The sequence below is a fragment of the Bos javanicus genome, chromosome 3 (assembly GCF_032452875.1).
Source record: "Bos javanicus breed banteng chromosome 3, ARS-OSU_banteng_1.0, whole genome shotgun sequence".
Classification (NCBI taxonomy): domain Eukaryota; kingdom Metazoa; phylum Chordata; class Mammalia; order Artiodactyla; family Bovidae; genus Bos; species Bos javanicus.
In genome coordinates this window covers 71,989,885-72,004,910 of record NC_083870.1, presented here as the reverse complement: position 1 = coordinate 72,004,910, position 15,026 = coordinate 71,989,885, and the positions used below count along the sequence as shown (strand labels likewise).

At 40.0% G+C, this 15,026-nt stretch overlaps 1 pseudogene; it reads left to right on the top strand.

The window, feature by feature from the left end:
• Positions 1-10,534, top strand: part of LOC133245202 (craniofacial development protein 2-like) — a 47,333-nt pseudogene extending 36,799 nt beyond the window's left edge.
• Positions 10,535-15,026: the final 4,492 nt, after the last annotated feature.

Sequence of the window (15,026 nt, the reverse complement as noted above, 5' to 3'; positions counted from 1 at the left end):
CTCCATGCTCTGACTATAACCCTTGTTTTTGCTATTTTTGCTGTTATAATCTCATACATAATAGCCTGCCTCAGAGAACCCTGCCCCGTCTCAGTTCAGTTCAGTTCAGTCACTCATTCTTTGGCGCTCAGCTTTCTTTATAGTCCAACTGTCACACCCATACATGACTACTGGAAAAACCAAACTTTGACTAGACAGATATTTGTTGGCAAAGTAATGTCTCTGCTTTTTAATATGCTGTCTAGGTTTGTCGTAACTTTTCTTCCAAGGAGCAAGCATTTTTTAATTCCATGGGTGCAGTCACCATCTCCAGTGATTTTGGAGCTCAAAAGAATAAATTCTCCTACTGTTTCCATTGTTTACCAAACTATTCACTATGAATTGATGGGCCTGGAGGCCATAATCTTAGTTTTTTTAATGTTGAGTTTTAAGCCAACTTTTTCAGTCTTCTCTTTCACTTTCATCAAGAGGCTCTTTAGTTCCTGTTCACTTTCTGCCATAAGGGTGGTGTCATCTACATATCTGAGATTATTGCTATTTCCCCCAGCAATCTTGATTCCAACTTGTGTTTGTTTCAGCTGGGCCTGTCACATGATATATTCTGCATATAAGTTAAATAAGCAGGGTGACAATATACAGACTTGACCTACTCTTTTCCCAATTTGGAACCGGTCTGTTGTTCTATGTCTGGTTCTATCTCTTGCTTCTTGACCTGCGTGCATATTTCTCAGGAGGCAGGTATGGTGGTCTAGTATTCCCACCTCTCAAATTTTCCACAGTTTCTTGTGATCCTCATAGTCAAAGACTTTGGGGTAGTCAATACAGCAGAAGTAGATATTTTCCTGGAACTCTCTGACCCTTAAACTAAAGAGCCTTTATTCAGTTCACAGGGAGACATGCTGACTCTGCCCACCTGTGAATGACTATAAGGAAAGGAAACTATCACATTCCTTTGCCTGTGGCTTGCCATTCTAGGAGCTATTTTCTAATAGGAATTAAATGACCGTTTACCTTTGTTTCCTCACCTCCCCCCATCTTGGATCCATTAAAGAACCTGACATCCAGTCCCCAGCAAAATAGTTATTTTGAGACATTAGTCTGCCATCTTCTGGGTCAACTGGCTTTCTGAATAGTCATATTCTTTGCTTTAACATCTCATCCCTTGGATTTATTAGCCTCTCTTGCAGGAAGCAGAGCAAGTTGGACTTAGTAGCAAATTCACTCACCTATATACTTTTGCATTCAAACACACCATCCACAAATGTTTCTAGGTCATTTTGTACTCCTTTGCTTTAGGAAAAATTTAATGTCTTAGTATGTTTGGGCTGCTATAACAAAATAACACAGACTAGGTAATTTATAAACAGCAGAATTTTAATGTTCACAATTCTGGTGGCTAGAAATCTAAGATAAGGGTGCCAGTATTGTAGCGCTAGGGTCCTCTTTTGAATCAGACATAAGATTATCCTTACATGATGGAAGGGAATAGTGAGCTCAGTGCAATCTCTTTTATAAGAGCACTAATTCCATTCTTGAGAGCTCCACTTTCATGACCTAATCACTTCTTAGGCTCAAACTCTTAATACATCCCAAGGATTCTACCTACTAATAACATCACTTTGAGAGGATTTCAATATTCGAATTTGGAAGAAACACAATCATGCAGACCATGACATATAGTTAGAGATCAAAAGTAGAAGCTGCTTATAAGCTATTTCTTTTTCCACCGTATATTTTTCAAAGGTTCAGCTCGTAATAGAAATTGTGCTAAAGCACAGGGTGCAAAGAAGTATTTCTAAAGATAGAAAGTAAGGGAGATTAAAAAATTGAGGGAAGTAGAAGGATTGAGATAGAAATAGAGAGACCCTCAAACAATACTAGCGAGTTGAGAGTCAGGGAAAGAGAAAACCTTAGTATTTCCTGAAGTCTTGGACCAATAAAATGGCAAGATTCTAAACAGGAGAGTTATGCTTCTCAGGTGGATCAATTGGTAAAGAATCTGCCTGCCAATCCCAGGAGACACGAGTTCCATCCCTGGGTTGGGAAGATGAAGAAGGAAATGTCAACCCACTAGTTTTTCTGCCTGAAAATTTCCATAGAAAGAGGAACCAGGCAAGCTACTGTCTAGAGGATAACACAGAGTCAGACACAGCTTAGTAACTGAGTATCCATGCATGTACAGAGGATAGTTCTATAGTAAGCACAAAGTAGCTAGACTCCAGTCACTGGAAGGACTCAGACCTGATAAAAATTTCCACATATTATGTGAGACAAAGAAGAGCACTGTCATCAGATTCCAAAGAATCATTCATGATTCGGTCAGTGAAAAGTGCAGTGCCATTCACCTTAGAGATTTGCAAATCTGCTCCAGTTTTCAATAAACATCAAGATTGACTCAATTTCTAGAAGCCTCTCTCAAAAAAACCTAATAAAAGTTCAAGGCCATATTACATTTGTGCTAAAAAATATAAGTTGATATATATTGCTCAGTTGAATTTGTAAACTAGGGTTCATGATGTTTATACATGAAACTTAGGTTAAATCTCCATTTCTACAATACACAATTCCTTCTGCTTGATTTGCAAATAATTTAGAAATTAATTGTATAGTTAGTCATGTCACCTTAATTCACATTAATGAATTACAAAAATTCAATAAAAACAGAATAGGAACTCCTTTAGCAGGCAGCATACACATTGTACACTCATGTCAACCACAAGGGACAGGCATGAAGCAATATCATTTGCCCAAAGTCACACACCAACCTTGATCAAACTCTCACATATCTTGTAAGGATTAAGTATTTGTTATTAGAGAACAAAAGGCCTGTTTCATGTTTTGCTCCAATGTGCCACTTTTCACAAAAAAAGAAAGAGATATAGAGTATTGTAAATACAAGTTTGCAAAGAGCCAGAGGAAGAATCAGAATCTCTATGCCAAGATACAAAATCCAAGTACAAAATAGAACTCCTGCTATCACTTGTCCTGAAGACACCCTCAAGCTAGCCCTTGGAGACATGTCTTTTGTTTTAGAGACTCTGGACATTTAAATTAGGAAGTTGAACTTTCAAAGCTAACATCAGGAAACATTGCAGAAGCTACCCATGGCATGTCCCTAGAAGTTTCTATTAGCAACAGAGAAACCTGACTGGATAATGATATTAATAGTTCAGAACTTTATGTGTTTCATATTCTCTCTATTTGGTTAAGCCACGAGGCAGAAACTCTGATTGTACAACATAAGCAGTGTTTTTTCTTGTATTAAGGGTCTCATCTTCTTCTATTTAATTTTATTTTCTGTTCTTACCCATGGAAAATGAAACTTAAGAAAAAAGTTGGAATTGTTTTAGTTTTAAAGATCAAGACTTCTAAACTGTTGCCCCAATGATTTAACTGAATTATTAATTTTAAGGAAAGTATCCAAATCCCATATCTCAAACTTGAGCTGACTTTTGATGATACTCTTGGAATAAGAAGCCCTTGATTTCTTTCCATGAGAGAATATATTTCTTTTTACTTTACAGCTAATCCTTAAGGTAAGCTACATTATCAAATCATCAGTAATTAAGCTATAAAATGTTTATATGAGTAAAAGAAAACAGGGTATCCATAAGGAATAAATTGAGGGTAGGTTCAACAAAATAAGTATGAACTATTTAAGTATAAATTGTTAAGAGATACCCATATGATATAAAAAATAGAAGCCAGTTTTTACTACCTGGTGATAGAGAATTGTTAAATGTTCTGGTCTTTTGTGAACTAGCCAACATTACATATGTAGCTTGAAATCAGCTGTGGTGGAAGTATTGAGCCCAGAAAATATTATACATCATGGCTTCCCCGGTTTGGAAAGTAGGTTATTAAATATTTATGAGTACACTTCTGTATATAAGGCCAGCGTTAGCATCCCTACTTTGTAGGACAGTCAAAAACTATAATTTTTGTGAGAAGCAAACAAACATCTCTTTAAATAAAAATACTAAGATTATGTCACAATGAGATAAATTAAGCACTTTTTTTTAGCCAAACCTTATAATTAATCCTTTCTTGGTTATCCCTTTTTTTTTAATTTGTTTCATTTATTCTGGCTAAACTAAGTAAAATAAAAAGGAGATACTTTAATTTTCTAAAAAATATCAGCCTACAACTCTTTTGTGTTACACTTTTGCTTATTTTGAAAAATAACATCTAAGGAGATGTTATGACCATGTACACATGAACTGTCTCATTTAAATTCTCCTACATAATTCTAATTTCCCAGTTTGGGTACTTATTTACATTTATTACTTTTGGATTATTTCTTTACTTCTTAGTTTTTCCTTTGTACACATACTGTGTGCCAAGCATAGGATTAGACATATTATTAGTATTGAATTTAATTCTCACAATCAATAATGTCATTTTCTCCATCTTACAGGTAGAGAAAATTGAGAAACTATAAGATTCGGATTTATTGTATAGCTAATAAATGGCAGAGAGAATTTTATCTCAGATTCTCAAGTTACTGCTTCTAATTAAAAAGCTTCATATAATCAATAGAATTATTTGCTTACTGGATATCTAATACTGCTTACTGGATATCTTACTGGATATCTGTAACTGCTTAATAAAGTTGCTTAGTCATGTCCGACTCTTTGCAACCCCATTGACTGTAGCCTACTAGGCTCCTCTGTCCATGGAATGTTCCAGACAAGAGTACTGGAGTGGGTTGCCATTTTCTTCTCCACTATAACTGCTTGCTGGATATCTAATACTCCTTTGCTGGAGGAAGTAAATAGATATGTGTCTGTTTACAAGTTTTATTTATTTATTTTTCTTTTCCTCAAAAAGAAAATTATATATCTATTTATTCAATGTGAAAACATAATTTATAGATTAGCTTATATGATATGAAGCTATTAGATTTTATTCAACTGTTCTTCTCAGTTTACATATTTAGGTGCTTATGATGATACAAATCAAATTTTGAACTCTAACTTTTAAGACATTTTACTGGATTCAGAAAGAGAAAAAAATAAGTATAGGATTTTTTTCTCTCAATAATATCATATAGTCTTCTTAAAACACGCATATTAAAATAACCTTCAGTTCAGTCACTCAGTCGTGTACAACTCTTTGCAACCCCATGACCCACAGCACTGCAGGCCTCCCTGTCCATCACCAACTCCTGGAATCCACCCAAACCCATGTCCATTGAATTGGTGATGCCATCCAACCATCTCATCCTCTGTCATCCAAAAATAACCTTAACATGCCATAAAATCTATGTGGTTACTCCAGGTATGCAATTCTTTGACTTTCTTTTTAAGATTCCAAGATGATTCCTTAATATTTCAAAATACCTACAAGCTCCTTTCTATTCTTTCCTGCCAAATTTATGATTTTCCCCTACATGCAGCCTGTCTCATACTGTCTAAAACCTGCCAGATTCTTTGACAATTACCTCTTTATATTTTCTGTGGTGCTTGATTTTATCTGTATGCTCAGCAGTAGCCTCAACTTTCCCATCATTCCTGGCAAACACATAATCATTAGACTCCTGGTATTCGAACTGTCAAGCGGCAACCAGATAACCTTTGTTTAAAAAGTAAACATAAATTTTGTTAAGACATATTATGCTAAAGACATTGACAGCTTACAGTGTCAGATTCTTGATATCCAAAGAAGATTTAGCTTCAGAACCAGGGACCAGGCTTGATCACTCAAGAGCTTTTGGGTTGCAGAATTTTATTAAAGTATAAAAAGGGACAGAAAAATCTTCTGACATAGACATCAGAAGGGGGATGAAGAGTGCCCCCCTGGCTGGTGTTAGAAAGGGAGTTATATACTTTTTAATTAATTATTACAATAAATCAAAAGAATGTCTTAAGGTTGTAAAGATCTTACTAGACCCACTCCCATAATTTATATTTTAAGATGAAAGGATTAGCCAGAAGGTTTTTCAGGGAGGAGAAACTGTCCTCAAGCAGGATACATTGTTGTTATATAATCCTTCAGTTCAGTTCAGTCGCTCAGTAGTGTCCGACTCTTTGTGACCCCATGAATCACAGCACGCCAGGCCTCCCTGTCCATCACCAACTCCCGGAGTTCACTCAGACTCATGTCCATCGAATCCGTGGTGCATTCAGCCATCTTATCCTCTGTTGTCCCCTTCTCCTCCTGCCCCCAATCCCTCCAAGAATCAGGGTCTTTTCCAATGAGTCAACTCTTCGCATGAAGTGGCCAAAGTATTGGAGTTTCAGCTTCAGCACCAGACCTTCCAATGAACACCCAGGACTGATCTCCTTTAGGATGGACTGCTTGGATCTCCTTGCAGTCCAAGGGATGCTCAAGAGTCTTCTCCAACACCACAGTTCAAAAGCATCAATTCTTCGGCGCTCAGCTTTCTTCACAGTCCAACTCTCACGTCCATACATGACCACTGGAAAAACCATAGCCTTGACTAGATGGACCTTTGCTGGCCAAGTAATATCTCTGCTTTTCAATATACTATCTAGGTTAGTCATAACTTTCCTTCCAAGAAGTAAGTGTCTTTTTATTTCTGGAATCAAAAAGAGCAATATTACAAAGGAACCTGGAATGTCAGGTCCATGAATCAAGGCAAACTGGAAGTGATCAAACAGGAGATGGCAAGAGTGAATGTCGACATTCTAGGAATCAGCAAACTAAAATGGACTGGAATGGGTGAATTTAACTCAGATGACCATTATATCTACTACTGTGGACAGGAATCCCTTAGAAGAAATGGAGTAGCCATCGTGGTCAACAAAAGAGTCCAAAATGCAGTACTTGGATGCAATCTCAAAAACGACAGAATGATCTCTGTTTGTTTCCAAGGCAGACTATTCAATATCATGGTAATCCAAGCCTATGCCCCAACCAGTAATGCTGAAGAAGCTGAAGTTGAATGGCTCTATGAAGACCTACAAGACTTTTTAGAAATAACACCCAAAAAAGATGTCCTTTTCGTTATAGGGGACTGGAATGCAAAAGTAGGAAGTCAAGAAACACCTGGAGTAACAGGCAAATTTGGCCTTGGAATACAGAATGAAGCAGGGCAAAGGCTAATAGAATTTTGCCAAGACAATTCACTGGTCATAGCAAACACCCTCTTCCAACAACACAAGAGAAGACTCTACACGTGGACATCACCAGATGGTCAACACTGAAATCAGATTGATTATATTCTTTGCAGCCAAAGATGGAGAAGCTCTATACAGTCAGCAAAAACAAGACCAGGAGCTGACTGTGGCTCAGACCATGAACTCCTTATCGCCAAATTCAGACTTAAATTGAAGAAAGTAGGGAAATCCACTAGACCATTCAGGTATGACCTAAATCAAATCCCATAGATTATACAGTGGAAGTGAGAAATAGATTTAAGGGACTAGATCTGATAGACAGAGTGCCTGATGAACTATGGATGGAGGTTCGTGACATTGTACAGGAGATAGGGATCAAGACCATCCCTGTGGAAAATATAATCCTTAGTACAGAGTTAAACTGAGTTGTTTATTGTGTAATCATCAATTCAGGGTTTAAGGGAAAAAATGGTTTTATGTTTAAGACTAAGGAATGTAGAGAATAAAAGAATATTTGTCCTTTCCTCCTCCTTGAGAATTCCGGACCCCTATCTCTGCTTCAAGAGCCCCAGACCTCTTTCTCCTCCTCAGGAACCCTGGACTTCTTATCAACCTGCATGGGAATTGATTCTCTCATTCCCCACTTTTCTTTTAGGAGAATTATGTTGTCAAAGGAAGGGAGCATCATTTTCATTCCATAACTACTTCCTGCTGTTGAATGGCATGGTCCCTAAATTGTTGAGGCAACATATTCTCTTAACCCTCATATTGAGGGTTTCTGATCCAGGGGCCACACGTAATAGTTGCAGGAGGTTGTGGCACTCGTAGGCACCTGGACAACCATTTGTAACTTAAAAGCTTTCAGATGGTTACAAACAAACCCCATTTTACAGTTACAGATGTAAGGCAAAATAGTCATTGCTGCTGCTACTGCTGCTAAGTCGCTTCAGTCGTGTCCGACTCTGTGCGACCCCAGAGACGGCAGCCCACCAGGCTCCCCTGTCCCTGGGATTCTCCAGGCAAGAACACTGGAGTGGGTTTCCATTTCCTTCTCCAATGCAGGAAAGTGAAAGTGAAGTCGCTCAGTCGTGTCTGACCCTCAGTGACTCTATGGACTGCAGCCTTCCAGGGTCCTCCATCCACGGGATTTTCCAGGCAAGAGTACTGGAATGGGGTGCCATTGCCTTCTCTAAAAATAGTCATTAAACCAAGTTAAAACATAATCAGAATTAAAAATTACATTATATCCATAATTTTAGGATTTTTAGGATTATTAGATGTCATCAGATCGAGAAGAGGCATCACATGATTGTTGTTGGTGAAAGTATTATTAGAGTTGAAGAAAGTCCTTTCCTTGAAGTGGAGAAACCCACCATGGGAAGTCTTCAATTGATGAGGAGGGGAGTGCTCCGAAGACCCACAGTTGTGGAATGCAGCATAGTGATGAGTCTAGGACAGGAAGGCACTCTCTTGAGGGTCAAATGGCAGATTCAGCAAAAGTCACCAGAAGCAAGCCTTTTGGAGTAGCAGAAGCAAGCCTACCTAGATTCTCAGGCCCATCTTGGTTTCTGGCTCAAACAGTGGCTTGTTTAACTCAAAGGCTGGGTCATGAGTTAACCTCCCAGTAATGTCTGTTGAAAAGCTAAAAACTGAGTCACACAGCTAATTTTAAGGCTTCAGGATCAATGACAATATCTGTGCACAAAAAGTCTGTCATAGAGATAGTCCCTTCTTCTTAGGGGCAGTCTGAGCCTTCATTAAAGCTATGGTAAAACTTCAAATCAACTGTCTTATGTTTCCTGAGTTAGCTTACATGGGTGTCTTTTAATAATGGCATTAGCCTTTTCAACCTTTCCTGAAGATTTGGGTCTCCAGGAACATTGTAAGTGATATTCTGTTCTTATAACTTTTGACCCTTTTGAGTTACAGCAGCTTTAAAGATGGAGCATTGTTGCTTTGAGCTTTAGAGTTTAAGATCCCACTTACATCATGAGAAGTCAGTACAGTAAAATTTAGCCCATTCATTAACCTCGGGCATTAGTGGATACTGCTTTTGATGGGAAAATAGGTGAGGGTCATTGAGCTTGATAAAGACAGGAATAGCATTTTGTGCTCAACACACAGTTTTTCCATCAGCCCACATACTAGGATTTAAAGTTTGTTTTATTAAAAATAGCTGGTTCCATAATCATGAAAACAGAGGCCTGGACCTTGTTCAGTATATCCCTCCCCAGAACGGGTGAGGGAGACTCTGGCATGATTAGAAACTCTTGAACATAGCACAGAGTCCCAGTTGTAACTTAAAGGATGACTGACATAATGCTTGGCTCATCCCAGTATGGTAGTGAATAGAGAGGAAATCAGATCACAGGCTTTAGTGAGCAGAAAGTTGCCCCAGTGTCCAAAAGAAAACTGACTGGCTCTTCACAGTTATTAATACCCAGGGTTCCTCAGGAGTTATTATGATGGGGGCTTGTGTGGGGACCCCTGGGCACCTTAAATCCCATTTGCCTTGAGAGTAAAACCCCTGAGGCCTACACCTCAGAGAGCTGTCTATTCTCCAGTGTGGTCCTTTACAGACCAGTAATGGAGCCAGGGGCGGCTTGGATGCCTGAGGGCAATCCTGCTTGAGATGCCCCTCCTTTCCACAGTAATAGCAAGCCCATCCCTTTTTACCTGGGTCCCTCTGGGCATTTTACTCAGGCTGTTTCAGAGCAGGTCTAACATTGTTGGGGCTTCAGTCTTTTACCTGGCTCTTGTTTTCCTCCTATTTTGCTCCTCTTATTCTTTACCACAATATATCATCTGAGCCAGCTGTAACAGTTTATCTAAAGATTGATTTGGTCCAAACACCTGTTTTCATAACTTACAGCAGATATCTGGAGCCTATCGAGTGAGAAATCTATTTTTTAAGATCATTCCTCCTTCTGTACTTTCAAGATCAATGTCAGTAAACTTGTGGAGAGCCTCTTGTAGTCTATACTTGGAGTTTATCAGGAATTTCCTTTTCTCCCTGCTCTATGTCAAACAACTTAGCATAGTTTAAAATCTCAGCATGTGCTTGCTTAAGTCCTTCAAGAATACATCAGACAAAGTGACTCTGTTATTGGAACTGCTTGGCTTCTAATAGGAAGGAGGGCTATTTCATGTTCCCTCTTTCCCCTTGTCTCACGTTCAAGCCATTTCTCTCTAAAAGTAGTATCTTCCCCCAAAACTCTAGTTCTCGAGTCAGGAGTCAGTGTCTGTCCCAAGACATACATTACATCTCTCCAAGTAAGTTCATAAAGTAAAGTTAGCCCCGTAAAGGCTTCTACGTACTTTTCTGGATTCTCTAAATAGTCTCAACCACAATTGGTACTGTTCGAATTTCTACCAAGACTGAGGCAACCCCTCCTGGAACCCCTAATTCTCAACCTGTTCAGTTGGAAGTCCCAGATACAGAGGCAAAGTAGAGGACAGGAGGAAGCTGAAGGTTTCACACCCAAATCTGCACCCTTAGGACATAAGCCTGGCATGTTTTTCAGAGAGATAAAGGCAAACATATATGGCACTTCTACCCATTTCACTTATTTTCTACAGAACCAGTCTAGCTGTAAAATAGTAATAATTGAGATCCTTCAACAGGTCAGCCTTCCCCATCTTCCAAAGGATACCATGGCCATTCAGTATCACAGAAGAAGATCAGGCATGCCTTTTTAAATTTTGGGGATCAAACTTGTCCCAGCATTTTTTTTTTAATACACTTTAAAGGAATGGTTTTGGAACAGCTAGCTCCCATCTGTAAGAGAGAAAAAAGCAGCATCCACAACCGTGGTTTTTTTCCACTGGAAGCGTCCTTCCCTGCTCTAGATGGAGGTGCAGACAGACTCTCCACCGAAGCTTTCTTTCCCTGGTCGGACTTAGTCTGTTCCTTATCAACACCGGCATCTTACTTGTCCCTCCCAGTTCCACCACCGAGGCGGGATGGAGATGCACCAGCAGTAGACCTGATGGCATCCCAGACTGATTTCTAGTTCTTTACCACAAAGATCTTTGTTTGATTTGCCAGAGTAGTTTCCCAGAATGTTTCCCAAACTAGGACTACTAGGAGAAGCATCCATATTACATGTGCCCATGCACATTCCTGAGTACAGTCCTGCCCGCAGTAGGAATGGTGAGTCATAAAGGGACCAACAACAACCAAGATGTCCCTCCTGAGTGTCACCACACCAGTATATGTAACAGCAAAAGAGGTGGTGGAGGGTTGGCCAGCAAGGAAACAGTGATTTTTGTCCTCGAGCTACTAGGACCAATCCTTCCAGTTCATTTCCATGGATTACACAGAAAGTAATATCTAAGGAGTTGAGACAAAAACCATCAGAGAGCCTGCTCTGGTCCATTAAGAGCTAGCGCTACCAAAGGAAGAGCCCATTGCATTTCCAGTCTGACCAGATCCTGCAATCCTGCAATTCCCGATCTGTGTCCTCACAAACCTCCTGGTCATCAGCAGAGCTTCTATTCACATAGATAGGAGACAGAGCTGTGACAAAGACTCACTTTCAGGTTGCTGGGCCCTGAGGCAGGCAGCCAAGAGGGTGACCTCTAGCTTGAGACTCCTTTCTGGAACTAGAGCTCTGCCTCACTCCCAAACATGCTCTTGTAACTTTCAGCTCCTAGTAAGGCTAGGCGCTTCCATCCATATAGTTTGAGGTCTAAATAAAAGTACAGAGTAATGGCATGGATTACAAGTCCCTTGAGAGTCTATGATTTGACAGATTAGGTTAGTAATTCTAATACCCCACATAATTATGAAATGGTCAAAAACACCAGGAAAAGGTGACCGAGAAAGGAAAGTTCAGTCCACACACTTTGCCCATTTCTGGTTACTCCCCTCGCAGGGACCTTGGGTGTCTCTTGGCATTGGCAGGTCATTATAAGTCCCCATCAAGTCTCGCCTTTCTGAGGCTGCCTTCAGTCATTACATGGCATCGTGAAACCGCAGAGAAGGCATGGCTCATCACTTGCTTTGCACAGGGCATGTCATTCATTCACACAAGCACACTGTAGTTAGTAAAGTAAAGCAGAAAACGTGCATATTGAGAAAGCAGAGAGACTAGGGCTCTGAGTGTTCTTACCTTGTCCTGAAGATCCCGGACAAGCCCCCAAGATGATAGCTTATGGTGAATGGTGTCAGATTCTTGATCTCCAAAGAAGATTTAGCTTCAGGACCAGGGACCAGGCTTAATCACTCAAGAGCTTTTGTGTAGCAGAGTTTTATTAAAGTAAGAAAAGAAACAGAGAAAGCTTCTGACATAGACATCAGAAAGGGGATGGAGAGTGTCCCCCTTGCTGGTGTTAGCAGCATGTCAGGCCTCCCTGTCCATCATCAACTCCCAGAGTTTACCCAAACTAATGTTCATTAAGTTGGTGATGCCATCCAGTCATCTCATCCTCTGTCATCCCCTTCTTCTCCCACCTTCAATCTTTCCCAGCATCAGGGTCTTTTCCAATAGGTCAGCTCTTCGTATCAGGTGGCCGAAGTATTGGAGTTTCAGCTCCAACATCAGTCCTTCCAATGAACTCTCAGGACTGATCTCTTTTAGGATGAACTGGCTTGATCTCCTTGCAGTCCAAGGGACTCTCAAGAGTCTCCTCCAACACCACAGTTGAAAAACATCAATTCTGCCCTTACTTTCTTTATAGTCCCACTATCAAAAACATACATGACTACTGGAAAAACCATAGCCTTGATTAGACAGACTTCTGTTGGCAAAGTAATGTCTCTGCTTTTTAATATGCTGTCTAGGTTGGTCATAACTTTCCGTCCAAGGAGTCAGCGTCTTTTAATTTTATGGCTGCAGTAACTATCTGCATGATTTTGGAGCCCCCCGAAATAAAGTCAGTGACTGCTTCCACTGTTTCCCCATCTATTTGCCATGAAATGATGGGAACAGATGCCATGATGTTAGTTTTCTGGATGTTGAGCTTTAAGCAAACTTTTTCACTCTCCTCTTTCACTTTCATCAAGAGGCTCTTTAGTGCTTCTTCACTTTCTGCCATACGGGTGGTGTCATCTGCATATCTGAGGTGATTGATATTTCTCCCAGCAATTTTGATTCAAGCTTGTGTTTATCCAGCCAAGCGTTTCTCATAATGTACTCTGCATATAAGTTAAATCAGCAGGGTGGCAACATACAGCCTTGATGTACTCCTTTCCTGATTTGGAGCCAGTATGTTGTTCCATGTCCAATTCTAACTGTTGCTTCCTGACCTGCATACAGATTTCTCAAGAGGCAGATCAGGTGGTCTGGTATTCCCATCTCTTTCAGAATTTTCCAGAATTTATTGTGATCCACACAGCCAAAGGCTTTGGCATAGTCAATAAACTGAAATAGATGTTTTTCTGGAACACTCTTGCTTTTTCCATGATCCAGCAGATGTTGGCAATTTGATCTCTAGTTCCTCTGCCTTTTCTAAAACCAGCTTGAACATCTGGAAGTTCACAGTTTATGTATTGCTGAAGCCTGGCTTGGAGAATTTTGAGCATTCCTTTACTAGCATGTGAGATGAGTGCAATTGTATGGTAGTTTAAGCATTCTTTGGCATTGCCTTTCTTTGGGATTGGAATGAAAACTGACATTTTCCAGTCTGTGTCCACTGCTGAGTTTTCCATATTTGCTGGCATAATAAGTAAGCACTTTCACAGCATCATCTTTTAGGATTTGGAATAGCTCAACTGGAATTCCATCACCTCCACTAGTGTTGTTCGTAGTGATGCTTTGTAACGCCCATTTGACTTCACATTCCAGGATGTCTGGCTCTAGGTGAGTGATCACACCATTGTGATTATCTCAGTCATGAGGATCTTTTTTGTATAGTTCTTCTGATTCTTGCCACCTCTTCTTAGTATCTTCTGCTTCTGTTAGGTCCATACCATTTCTGTCCTTTATTGAGCCCATCTTTGCATGAAATGTTCCCTTGGTATCTCTAATTTTCTTGAAGAGATCTCTAGTAGTTCCTATTCTTGTTTTCCTGTATTTCTTTGCTTTGATCACCGAGGAAGGATTTCTTATCTTTCCTTGCTATTCTTCGGAACTCTGCCTTCAAATGGGTATATCTTTCCTTTTCTCCTTTGCTTTTGCTTCTCTTCTTTTCATAGCTATTTGTAAGGCTGTTTAACTATTCCAAAATAATGGACATGTGTGAGATTTAGTGAAAGAATATGTTTAAGATGTGAAAGCCCAGCAATACTTACCCTGTAGGTTAAAACAGTCAGTTTAGAGCACAGGTATTGACCTGGAAAGGATGCTTAGGTTATAAAAGTTCAGAGAGTATGCCTTTGCCTTTGGCACTGAGGGACTAGACACATTCTTCAACTAAGAAAAAGATCGATAACATGACAATTTTAAAGTGTGTTAAAGGCACCCAAGAACTATTAAGGTAGTGGGGATTTGGGGGGAAAAGACCTAGAGAAAAGTACGATCAGAGAAATAAGTCAAACCATCATTATTGTTTTTCCTCTTGACCAGTTCTCCAGCTCCTAAGATGTAGCCTCTAAGATTGAGGGCAGGAGGAGAAGGGGATGACAGGGGATGAGATGGTTGGATGGCATCACCGATTCGATGGACATGGATTTGGGTATACTCCTGGAGTTGGTGATGGACAGGGAGGCCTGGTGTGCTGCAATTCATGGGGTTGCAAAGAGTCGGACACAACTGACTGACTGAACTGAACTGAAGATGTAGCTAAGAGACTGAGAAACTCAACCGTAAATGATGGCTAAAGACTGGGGAGCTAAGTAGAAATTTTGACAATAATAGAAAATTAGAATCTAGGAACATCTAAAGAGAAGAGGGCCTGGACAACAGGTGAGCTCTCTTTAGGATCCCCTAAAGAAGTACTTCGGGATATGGTGAGGGTCAGGGAGGCCTGGCATGCTGCAGTCCATGGGGTCACAAAGAGTCG